This window comes from Miniopterus schreibersii (assembly GCF_964146895.1).
Source record: "Miniopterus schreibersii genome assembly, chromosome: 3".
Lineage (NCBI taxonomy): Eukaryota > Metazoa > Chordata > Mammalia > Chiroptera > Miniopteridae > Miniopterus > Miniopterus schreibersii.
The window spans coordinates 43,999,911-44,012,512 of NC_138103.1; the positions used below are offsets into that span (position 1 = coordinate 43,999,911).

General features: G+C 36.8%; 1 protein-coding gene across 1 annotated transcript in view; it reads left to right on the forward strand.

Annotated features, from left to right (window-relative positions):
• The first annotated feature begins 2,655 nt into the window (after positions 1 to 2,655).
• TMEM232 (transmembrane protein 232) overlaps positions 2,656 to 12,602 on the forward strand; it is a 140,390-nt gene continuing 130,443 nt past the window's right edge. The window contains exons 1-2 of the mRNA XM_081132555.1: positions 2,656 to 2,746; positions 3,628 to 3,747. The gene's annotated coding sequence lies outside the window, so the exon portion shown is untranslated. The remainder of the gene's footprint in view (positions 2,747 to 3,627; positions 3,748 to 12,602) is intronic.

Sequence of the window (12,602 nt, forward strand, 5' to 3'; positions counted from 1 at the left end):
AGTTTATGAAGATAAACTACTCTCTGGGACTTAGGAATTAAGCATTTTTGCTTTTCTAAGGCCACTAAACAACTACAAATAGTTTCCTGTAGGTATTTTCTGGTGCATCTAAGTCACTCGGGGTATTTACACCTTTAAGAATCGAAAAATGAAAATGCCCCTGTACCTGTTTTCATCAGCTCCAAGGGCTCCTCTGGCAGAGCGGCCCTCCCTGGGTCTGGCTGAGCCTACCATGGGCCTTCCCGCGTCCCTGCCTGCCCGCAGCCCAGCGTTCCGAGGGCTTTCAGAAGAGAACCCCACGCACTGCTCTCGACCTTCCAAAAGGGAACCTTTACTTAAAGTGATAAAGTCGCCTTGAGTGGACTGACATTCTTAAATTGGGTTGTGATAGGGCTTGGGCAAATGTATGTCATCTCTCCCTTAAGAAGTGTATCCAGTATTACTTGAGTACTAACAGCAAATTACTGGGTAATCAAATTAGTTACAGGAGATGGCAATAAAAATATTTCTCTGTTCCTTAGGAATATTGGCTCAAGGGTGGGCTTGGCTCAGGTCCAAAACTCTTGTTTATTAAAAGGAGAAGGAGGAAAAGGGTGTGTGTGTGTGTGTGTGTGTGTGTGTGTGTGAGTGTGTGTGTGAGAGTGCGCGCTTTTACTATAAAAGCAATGGATGGCATCTTACAATTTTACATCCATATCAGTGTAGAAAGGATGAATTATTAAAAGGAGGGCACCTGGGTAGCCAGTTGAGGGGAGAAACAGTAAAGCCCCACCTCACAGTTTATTTCCAAATAAATTACAGCTATAATAGATTGGGTTTTTTCTTTTTAAAAATATTGAATATAGAAAGAAAATAACAAATATTTTTCAAATAGATTTTAAAACTTTCTAAGAGTGACAGTAAAGTTAAAAGCTATGTAAGGAAAGACTAATCAATTTCATTTTATGGCCAGGGGAAAATCAGGTATAGCTGGTTTCTGGTCAATATTGGCTCATTTCAGTCACAACTTTTACATTTTGGAGTTCTTAATTTTGACAAATGTCTAAGTGACCTGCCCTTTGGTTGGTTTGATCTTAAAATGTAGCAGGAGTAGGGGGAGAATTTGTGAATTCTTCCTTATATAAACATGTCCTATAGGTGTCTTCCCTATAGAAGTCATGGGTAGCTACTTTCTTCTATAAATAATCTGTGGAATCAACTGATTTTTATATTTTGGAGAAGAATATTTTAGCTAACCTGATTCTTATTCATTTGTGAGTAACCTTTTTAATAGTTTGTATTTTTTATACTTTTAACATCCTAGATCTCTTGAAGTAAATTTTAAATAAAACCCACCAAGCAATTTTTAAATGCATATCATATTCTTTCCATATTCACTTTTTTTGAAATATGATAAGTACTCTTGATTCATTGTCTCATGTTTCTTAATTTTGGATGAAGCTTTTTCTCTAATTCTTTTTAATATTATTTATATTTTTGTTCTCTTTTATAGTCTTACCCAGTTTGTTTTTTTTAATTTTTGTTATTACCCTCAACTTAATGATATTTTAGAAGAAATGTGTTTCAGAGAAGCCTGGGATTAGCTATTGTAATTTCTGTGTTTTTTTTTAAACTGTATTACTTTAAAAAATGAATTAATTTATTTTTAAGGTTTTATTTTTTTTTTTTTAGCACAGTTTTGAGTTCACACACACACACAAAGGGGGTATGGAGATTTCCTATAAGCTCCCTTCCCCCCACATGCATAGCCTTCCCATTATCAACATCCCCAACCAGAGTGGTACATTTGTTACAATTGATGAACTTACATTGACACACCATAATCACCCAAAGTCCACAGTTTCGAGTTCACTCTTGGTATTGTACATTCTACGGGTTTGGATTAATACTTTGTGTTTTAAATATAAAAATGTGCTTTAAACCCCCCCCCCCCCCACAAGACTTATCTGGTGCTTGCTATGAACAGAAATAATTCAGGATTGATGAAGTTTACATCAGTTACACTGTCTTTTGAAGTTCTTAATATTTTAAGGCAATTTACTTCACAAGGACAATCCCTGTACATTAACTTAACATTTAATCAGAATTGCTCAACATTTGTGGAATATTTGAAGTCGCTCATCAATTGGTAGGCAAGAGAATTTTATAAGGATTTGAATTAGAAAATATTATTGGATACTATCTTCAAAGATGGGCATTCTGTTGAGTTGAAATTCCCCCCTGGTGGTTAGTACACACGGAACACCCTACCCTGGGTGCTCTGTTTATCCACCATCAGGCCCAGAGTTTCTACGTAAAAGGAGCTTTTGAACAGCAGCTTGGTTAAAAGATATAGCCACCTTTGTATAAGCACGCTGTTTTTATTTTTATCTTTAATTTAGATTTTGCGGGGGCGTCGGGGGCGAGGCTATGGAGAAGGCAGGCACCGAGGGGACACTGAATCCGGTCACCAATTCTCGCTGCAGCTACTGGCGGGACAGCTAACGTACATGTACCGTATTAAAGCCGAACCATTACTGTTTTATGGTTCTATTTTAAAGCTAATAAAGGTCTGTCACACGGAATCGCATCTATTGGTTCGAAATTGAGCCCCAGCGCGGTGACGGCGGGGGAGGGAGGAATTGCGCTTTAAGGCCCTGATTGGTCAGCGCGGTCGCGAGACCGGCTCCGAGAGCGTCCTTAGCAACCAGCGGGCCCCGGCGACCCCGGGCTACTAGGCGTCGATTCTGAGGACCTGAGAGTTAAGGTTATCGCCGCACTCCCCCTTCCCGGGAACCGGGAGACCCACCGGGACCCACACGGGAGCGCAGAGCCTGCTCCTGCCGGGCGCCGCAGCTCTGCCCGGGAAGAGCCCAGCGCGGGCGCCCCGGCGGGCGCGGCCCCGGCCCCCGCGGCTCCCCGGACGCGGCCCCCAGGGCTGAGGGGGGCGGGCGGGCCGCCGCCGGGTGGTCTCATAGGGGAATCGTTTTGCAGAGGACACTACAGGAGGTGGGGGGACTTTCTTATTTCTATCAATCAGGGAATTCTTTTAACGTCCTCTGGACAGGGACTCGCTTGACCTCTCGCCACCCTTAATTCAGGAGCCAGCCTACCTCCCCGGACAGTTTTCAAGACCTTTTTCTATAATTGCTGAAATTGCCTCTCACGTTCTCTCTCTCAAAATTTTGAAGTGTGTGTGTGTGTGTGTGTGTGTGTGTGTGTGTTTGGCGGGGGAGGAGGGGGGTGCCTTGAGGATGTGAAACGCGAGAATTTTTTAAAGGCAATCAAGAGGGTACAAATGATAGACTAGGAAAAATTTTTAGGAGGAGGAAAGGTGATAGTAGGATTCCCTTATTTACCTTATCTCAACAATACGTCTGAATGAATTATATCTCTTTGGTGGTCTTTGGTCAAATTATTCTGTGTTCTTTAAGGCTGTAGTCTAAATCTTGTATTCCCTAATGCAGGTTACCTATGCACAGGCTCACTATAATTTTAACATTGCCTAGTTCTCAGAAATAGTTTTTTAAAGTATACTTTTCTAACCTTGTTTTAACTGGAGCTTTAAAAAATACACTAGGGATTAATGTTAAAATCTTTTTTTATTTTTTATTTTATTTTATTTTTTTATTTCTGGGTCTACGCCAGGTGGCAAATGAACAGCCAAGCACCCAGAGAACTGCTGGAGCCATTTCATCAGCTGAAAAATAACTCTTCAGTGTATCAGTGTTCTTTGTTTTGATGCCCCACATAAATTTTTAGGTTCAGGTGAGTACTAGATTTTTACTTCAGTAAAAACTATTTGGCATTAATGCTTGTGATCGGGACAAGCAGCGCTATATTCTTATGAACATCTTATTCCTAATCAGAATCATTCATTATCATGATTAATTTGGTAAGTGTTCCTCTCTTGAAGTTTATTGTTCACCCAGACTCCTAGTAAAGGGCCTGGTCACAACAAGTGTTTAATAAGTACTCCATGTAGTGCTATCAGTTAGAATTTCCCAAGATGTTTTGTGCATGTGATTCTAGCAGATAGTGTTCTAAAGATTTCTCTGGTCAAATTTAGGAACAACTGTATTTGCAGTGCACAGGAGCATGTTAACAACTCTGAGATGTCTTATAATATGCAAATCTTTCATTTTGTTTAGTGCAGGGTTTCCTAAACTTATTTCACAACAGTTCTTAGGAGGTAATGCATCCCAGGAATCTGTGGTCCACAAAATACATTTTGGGAATTTCTGTTCTAAACTAAATACTATATGTACTCTTTATTTTTCCTAATATTTCCATAAAACCAAATGGATTGGTTCCTTTATAATGTAAAACTATATTTGCAGATGACATGATGTTGCATATAGAAAATACTAAGGAATCCACTCATGAACTAGCAGATCTAATAAAAAAGTTTAACAAGGTTGCAGAATGTAAGATCAATATAAAAATTTAGTTTGCAGCAGCAATTAACAAATTGAAAAGGACATAAATGAAAAAGTCCACTTATTATAGCATCAAAAAATAATAAAATACAAATAAATTTAACAAAAGCAGTGTAAAACATACTTTGAAATTTAAAAACATTGTTGAAAGAGATTAAAGAAGGCAAAATAAATGGAAAAACATCCTATGCTCATGGATAAGAATACCTAACATTATAAAGATTGCAATGCTCCCCAAATTGATCTACAGGTGCAATACAATCCCTATTGAAATTCTAGCTGATCTCTTTGCAGAAATTGATAAGCTGGTTTTAAAATTCACATGGCAATTCTACCATGGACCTGGAATAGAAAAAACAATCTTGAAAAAGAAATATAAAGTTGGAAAACTCACATTTCTTAATTTCAAAAATTACTACTGAGCAGCAGTAATCAAGACATGTGATACTGGTATGAAACAGACATATAGATCAATGAAATAAATTGAGAACCTAGAAATAAACCCTCACATTTGTGGTAAGTTGCTTTTTGATAAGAGTTCTAAAATAATTCAACAAAGGAAAAATTTTCCAAAATATGGTCCTGGAACGATTGGATATCCATATGCAAAAGAATGAAGTTGGAACTGTATATCATACCATATACAAATATTAACTCAAATGGATCAGAAACTTAGATGTAAGAGCTAAAACTACAAAACTCTTAGAAGAAAACAGGCATAAATCTTTCTGACATGGATTTAGGCTGTGTGTTTCTTAGATATGGTAACAAAAAGCACATACAACCAAAGAAATAATAGGCCCAATGGACTTCATCAAAATTATAAACATAGCTCTCCAAAGCATATCATAAGAAAGTGAAAAGACAACTCATAGATTGGATTCTTCCAATTACTGCAAATAGTGCATCTGAAAAGGGATTTGTATCTAGAACATAAAAAAACCATTTGTTAAAGAACAATAGCCAATCGAGTAAATTTGAAGGTCTAATTGGCTTTATTAAGTGATTTATCCAGTCTAGCATCCAGAAAGCTCCAAGGAAGAAGGGTGAGGGAAGGGAGCTATTAACAAAAGAAAAGAAAGGATTTTTCAATCAGGACGTCTTTGGGTGGGGAAGGAACATACAGGGTTTTTATCGTATGGATTGCCTCCTGTGTGTGTGAGGGAGTGAGGATGGACAGGGCTCACGTGGCATATTAATTTATTGATATTGAGTATAAAATTCAGATTGGTTGATTAAGATTATATTTCTGGGAGAGTCTGAAATACCAGGTAGGTCAGGTATTAAATCTAGATTTGGTATCATGGGATTTAGCAAAAGTGACTCCATTTGGAGCCTGCTATTTCCTTTTTAACACATTGCAACTCAATAATAAAAAGACAACACTTAAAAAATGGGCAAAGTATCTGAATACACATTTCTTCAAAAGAGATATACGAATGTCTAATAAGCATATGGAAAGATGATTAATGTCATTAGCTATTAGAGAAATCCCAATCAAAACCACTTCATACCTGTTTGGATATCTGTAATCAAAAGATAAGTGCTAGTGAGGATGTGGAGAAATTGGAGCCTTTATAGGCTGCTGGTGAGAAAGTAAAATAGTGCAGCCACTTTGGAAAACAATCTGATAGTTCCTGAAATGGTTAAACATAGAGTTACCGCATGACTCAGCAATTCCTCTCCTAGGTATATACTCAAGGGACTTGGAAACATACCCACACACAAAGTTGTACATAATGTTATGGCATCATTAAGTCTGAACCCATTTAGATTTTGGATTCTTGGGTCTCTGTGACAGCTAGCTCACAGTTAAGACAAGTTTATACTTTTATTTATAGAACATAAACTTTCATGGCCACATGTGTTTACCACTGATGTTACGTTGTATTGTATGCGTGGGGGTGGGAGAACAAACACTGAAAACATTACTTTTTACAAGAAGACGATGTAGAAAGCAGTTCTTAGAGAAGAATAAATTTTACAGTTTTCTTTTAGTACCATTGCCTGTAATAACTTCATGTACTTGGTCTGAAATGGTCATTCAGCTAGTAGGTCATTAAGCCACTTCTCTGGCTATTCAGTCCTATTAGTCATGCATAGACAAACTGTGTATATGGTTCATACACTGTGAACATTGGATTTTTCCAATTACTGCCAAGTTTATCCTATGGCTTTAGTACTCTAAGAGCAGCCAACTGGTGCTTAGTGTCCCTAAAACCTAGGGCTGCCTTTTCTCAGCCATGGTTAATGATCTTCCAGGATATTGCACCAGTACAGAGCTGTTTCACCAGGTTCAGGACTGAGGTTTTCATCAGGTATCACCTTAGAAAATTCATCAATGTAATTTTTGGCAGAATTTTTTTTCATGCAGATATTCAGATATTTTATACCATGAACATTCTTAAATTTCCACAGCCAATCTGAATATTCACACTCACATTCAGTGTTCAGTTCTAAAAGATCCTTTGCTGCTTCAGAAATGACCTAAAGACTTTGATTTATGCTTGTTTTAGATTAAAAAAAGAACAATTAAAGACCACCATATTATTGGATAATTTTGGGCACAAAGAATTTCATTAAATTCTTTCAAATTTTAAGTACCCTGCTCATTAGATATTTTCATTCTTTGAATTCAAGGCTAAAACAGACAAAGAATTCTGTTGAGATATAAAGGGTATCTTATTCATTTTAAAATTTAAATAGACTATTCTTTAGATCTTATCATACTTTTATAGACTGTCACATGGATCGAATATTTCTCCTGGTCAATTTTTTCCTCCTAAAATCACCTGGAGCCTTGTCATGGAATTCAGCATTTTGAAATGTAGTAGTGTTGGTTTATAGGCCAGTCCTTTTTCTCTAGAATATAATTTCTTAAGGAAAAGGACAGTGTTTTAATGATCTGTACATCTCTCAAACACAGGAAACTCAAACATAATTAGCTCTTCTACTTTTGTGAAAACAACCAATGTTAATTTCCTAAATGACAACCCCTTAAAATGAATAACATTTGGTAGTGCCAAATATAAAATGGCCAGAAACATTATTTTACTTCTAGTTTATAAGGAAGTGTGTGTGTGTGTAGTTTTCTTTATTTCATATTGTATGTTGAGTATTGTAAATAAATAAAAAGTACTGACACAAGTCATAAGCCCAATAAAAGAATCCATGAACAATTACATCCACTTTTGCAATTACTTCACAAACCATTCATCAAATTAGTAGTTTGCATCAAAGCCAAATGACTTCCTATATGGTGTCAACCTAAATAAAGAGGTCAACTGAGGCAAGTTCAAATGATGAGGAAATGAGTTTATTTGGGAATGGCAGATGAATGGCAACTTTGGAAACCAAATTGTAGCAAGTTACAGGCAAGTCTGTTGAAGGTTTGGGGTGAGCTGCATCTCTTGGCAAAGAGTAGGTAGTCAAGTCAAAGCAGTAAGTTCATTGGCTTGAGGATGGTGAGAGATTCTTAGATGTTCATTAGTCAGGAGATAAGCTCTGGTTTTCTGTAAATCGAGCATTTATGGGGAATCAATCTCTCAGTTCTTAAGTTTCATTTTACTGAGGACACATGCATGAGATTTTCTCCTTTCCATACTTTCCAGTACCGTTTTAGTTTGAAATCCTTCCACAGTGAGAAAAGGAGATTTAAGTCAGAACAGGACTATCATTGAAGTATTAGCTCATTGCAATTTTCCTATATAAGTAAGTGATTGATGAGAGATGAATGGAAATAGTTTCCATTTAAACTTTAATGGTACTTTTAGTTCATTTTCCTCATTGTCCAAGGCTTTCTAAACCATCTGGAAATACTTTAAACACGTCTGTTTTCAGTATTTTGAATACTGCTATTTCATATTAATTATGGATTATATTTATACTCATTATTTCTGAGAAAATGACAGTTATTTTATTTACTACTACAAAGTTAAAATGCATGCAGTACTTATGAATCACAGTTGATAGACTTACTTGTATGCAAGGAACATTTCCGTACTTTCTTTACATTGGCTATGTACACTCCCAGCCTCCGTTGGGCTTGACTGAGTTGGATAGTCAGTCCAGTTTCTGTTAGGCTGCCCTTGCCTGTGGTCTTCCAAAGCCCTCAGTGCTTATGTATCAACAAGGCATTGGAGGGGCACTACGGGGCATTGGGTCAATTGTCCCATCTATGTGGTCCCCTCTATTTTGACATACCTCTTCAGGCTGTAACTAGGCCTGGACAAGATCTATGTTATGGGGTCTACTACGGTATGGGGTCCAATTTCTCAAGATGTAGTGCCCAGACATTTTCTCTTTGGTACTGTTACATCCAGGAGATACTGCTGCAACAGAGGAGATGGCTCTGAGTAACCTCTGTTACCTTCCAGTCTCAGGAAACATCTCTGTCTCTATAATCCAGGAAACTTTTTTTTCCCTACAGGGACCCAGCCTCATCTTTTCTTTTTCTTTTTAAAAAAATATATCTTTATTGATTTCAGAGAGAAGACAGGAGAGGGAGAGAGAGAGATAGAAACATCAATGATGAGAGAGTCATTGATCAAGCCTGCAAGCCGGGCATGTGCCCTGACTGGGAATCGAACCCCGATCGCCTGGATCCTAGGTCGACGCTCAACCGCTGAGCCACGCCCGGCCGGGCCCAGCCTCATCTTTTCAGTGAGCTTAGTCTTTTTGTTTTTATTTTCTTAAGAAGAGGAGCCAGTGACTTCAGGCAGTTTTGCTTTCTGCCTTGGAGAAATTCAGGCAAGAAAAGAAGAAAGGCTGTATATATATATATTCATGTATTTTCTGAATAGAGAAGTCAAGACCAAAAGGGAGAGGAGTTCTTAAAAACATATGTAAAGCCTTCATCCTTAAGATACATTAATGGTACCCCATCACCCATACTTCTCTTTTACAAACTAAACATTTCTAATCTTTTAGCTATTTCCAAAAAGGACATGGTTTTATATTTCCTCACTTTTCTCCCCATGCCATCTGGTAAAATAGTCCAATAGGTGTTTTTTTAATAATACTAGTGTAAGACTCCAAATGGATGAGATAATCCAGTTCCCAACATATTTTGCCTGAAAAGTTTGCAATTAAAACTTATAACTGAATACACACACACACACACACATAAAATTTTAATTTCAAATAAAATAATTAGCTATTTTTTAAAAACACAATACATAAAATATAAGCCATATACTCAAACTTTGTGCTCCAGCAACTGATTAGTTCCTACTCTGAGTTTGGATTTTATTGTTGGCAGTAGGAAAATATTCGAGGGTCTTAAGCAAGGGTCTGGGGTCTGGGGAAGGGTGAAATGAAATGATAAGGAGATTTAAGTTTGGAAAAGTTTCTCTAGCAGTCATGTAAAAGATGAGACTAGAGGAAGCCAGATGGGACACTGGAAGATAAGAAGTCATTGTATTAATCTAGGACGAAGATAATGGCATCCTGACTTGGGAGAATGGCTGAAGAGATGAAAAGGAGACTCAATTCACAGAGCTCCTTTGAAGATGGAAATCAATAGCACAGAGTGACAGTAGTGCCTCCCCAATAATTTGATGCTACATGAACCAATGAACAACCTGAAGCAAGGTGAGGCCTGACAATGACCATGAAAGGAAGATTTAGATGGAGCCTTGGTTCCTTATGACTGTGAAACTGCCAAACAGACCCTAAATTGTCTAGGTTTGAACTTAGAATTTTTTTTAACATTAGAAAGAAATACACTTCTATGTTGCTAAGCAATTGTCATTTTTACTTCTGCTCTATCTCACTAAACCTAATTCTAATACAATATACTTTTATAATCTTATTTTTATTGAGGCAAAATTTGCATATAGTGAAATGAATAGATGTTCATTGTACAACTCAATGCGTGTGCTGGGTATCCATTGCTGACAACAGCCACTCTAAAACTTAGTAAGTTAAATAATTTTTTATCAACTTTCATGGTACTGGAGTTGATTGTACCCAGTTTAGGTGGAGCAGTTCTCATTTAGGGTCTCTCTTGTGATTTCAGCTGAAGCTCTAGTCATTTGAAGGCTTGACTGGCTCTACTGCACATGTAATACTATTACTGATAATAATAGTCCTGTGAAGGTTGACTGGATCCTACTGTACATATAACAACAACAACAATAAGAATTCCTTGTTGATAGTTTCATGTTTTGTACTCTACTGAGAATTTAATGAAGAATAGTCTTATAAAAAGATTAAAAATGGCCTGGCTGGTGTGACTCAGTGGTTGAACATTGACCTATGATGCAGGAGATCTCTGTTTGATTCCCAGTCATGGATTGTGGGCTTGATCCTCAGCAGGGGGCATGCAGGAGTTAGCAGATCAGTGACTCTCTCATCATTGATGTTTCTCTCTCTCCCTCTTTCTGAAATCAATAAAAACATATTTTTTAAAAAAAGATTAAAAATGTGAAAATTGTTAACTTTTTAGATTCTCTATTTTGACTATTTTTGGTGGGGAGAGGGAGTTATTTAAAATCTTATTCTCTTTATTTATCTCACTGAGAGTTTAATTCAATACCTCTTTGGGAAATATTTCTGAATACATTCATATTTTCTTTTTGGAAACAAGATTATTTGGTTACCGTTTCTTTTATTCTTAGTTAAAAACACAATTCTATCCAATGAAATACATTAAGGAGTCATGTTGTCTCTCTTGTATATGAAAATACCATTCAAATAGTGTTTAACAAACTAGTGTTGGTTAGGCACTGTTACTCTCAAGATAGGTACTCTCCAAATAAGCCAGAAATCAAGAGTAAGCATGAAGAAACTTTCACAGCAATTTGACATTTTACTCATCCCATCTGGGAAAGTCTCATCAGCAGGGTGTTGTAGAACTTGCATTTTAAGCAGATGGTCCAAATATCTACCCCTGTTACCAGCAGATGTGAAAAAAATAACTCCTGAATATATTAATCCTGTTTGGGAATAACTTGTATTTTATATTAAAGTTAGGTCCACTCTGAATGACATACCTATATATAGCTCAATATAGCTACTGACTTGAAAATACATTTGTTTTACATTCTAATGGGTATAGATTATTAGAAGCAGAACTTGCTGTAACCAATAGCAATAGATAATGATGTTTTGAGCTTATAATCTATTTTGTGCTGGATATCTTCCCATTACCTTTCCAGATCTACTTTCTATTCATCTGCACTCTGCCCTGCACCTTCTGGCTTCTAGTTTGGTTTAGCTTAGAGATTTTCAATCTTTTTCATCTCATGGCACACATAAACTAATTACTAAAATTCTGCAGCTCACCAAAATATATATATTTTTTCCTACCTCAAAAAAAAAAAAAGTATAATTTTGATTCATTCCCACCAGACTACTATTGTGTTGGCTGTTGTCATTTTTTTATTTGACAATTTAAGGGAAAAGAGGTCAGTGCCTCTGACTAAATAGTCAGGTGTTGCGTGTTTTAACAGTTCTTGTGGGACACCAGTGGAAAGCACCAGCAGACGATTGGGGTGGAATCCTGAGAGTGGTAATGGTTTACCCCCTTCTTGCCAGCCCCTGAGAACAACACCATCTCGGTTGTCTTTTCTTTTTTTATTTAAATAACTGCCCACGTCATTGGAAAAGTCTCTTTATTCAGTTACCCCACTTAAGTGTGTTGTCTGTTTCCTGCCAGAATCTTGACTGATACAATGATGAGTGTTAAAAATTAGCTATCTTAAAAAATGAAAGGCAAAATAATTCAATATAATTCTGACTACCCATTTTGTTACTTCATTTTGTTGTTTAAATATTCCACTAAACACAAATAGTGTGCCCTAGTTTTGGTCTTACTCCCATAAAATGTGCTCAGACATGCTTCAACAGGAAAATAAATCTGGATGTGAGGGCAAGCAGAGAAAGCACAACCTAAATGGCAAAAAGACTGGAGACATAAAAAGAAATTTATAAGTAACCTTGACAAACAGAAAGCATAGTAATCTAAGAATGATCACAAGGGCTTATGTAAAACTTCCTGTAAATCAAGCTTTATTCTAAGCAATCTACATATATTAACCTATTAATTTCTTACAGCAACTCTATAAAGGTACTCTTCCCTTTGTACAGGAGAGGAAATTGAGGCACAGAGAAGTTAAATAAGTTGGTAAAGTACAATAAAGACTAAATATTACATGAAAGGTTAATTTTATAGTAGCAACA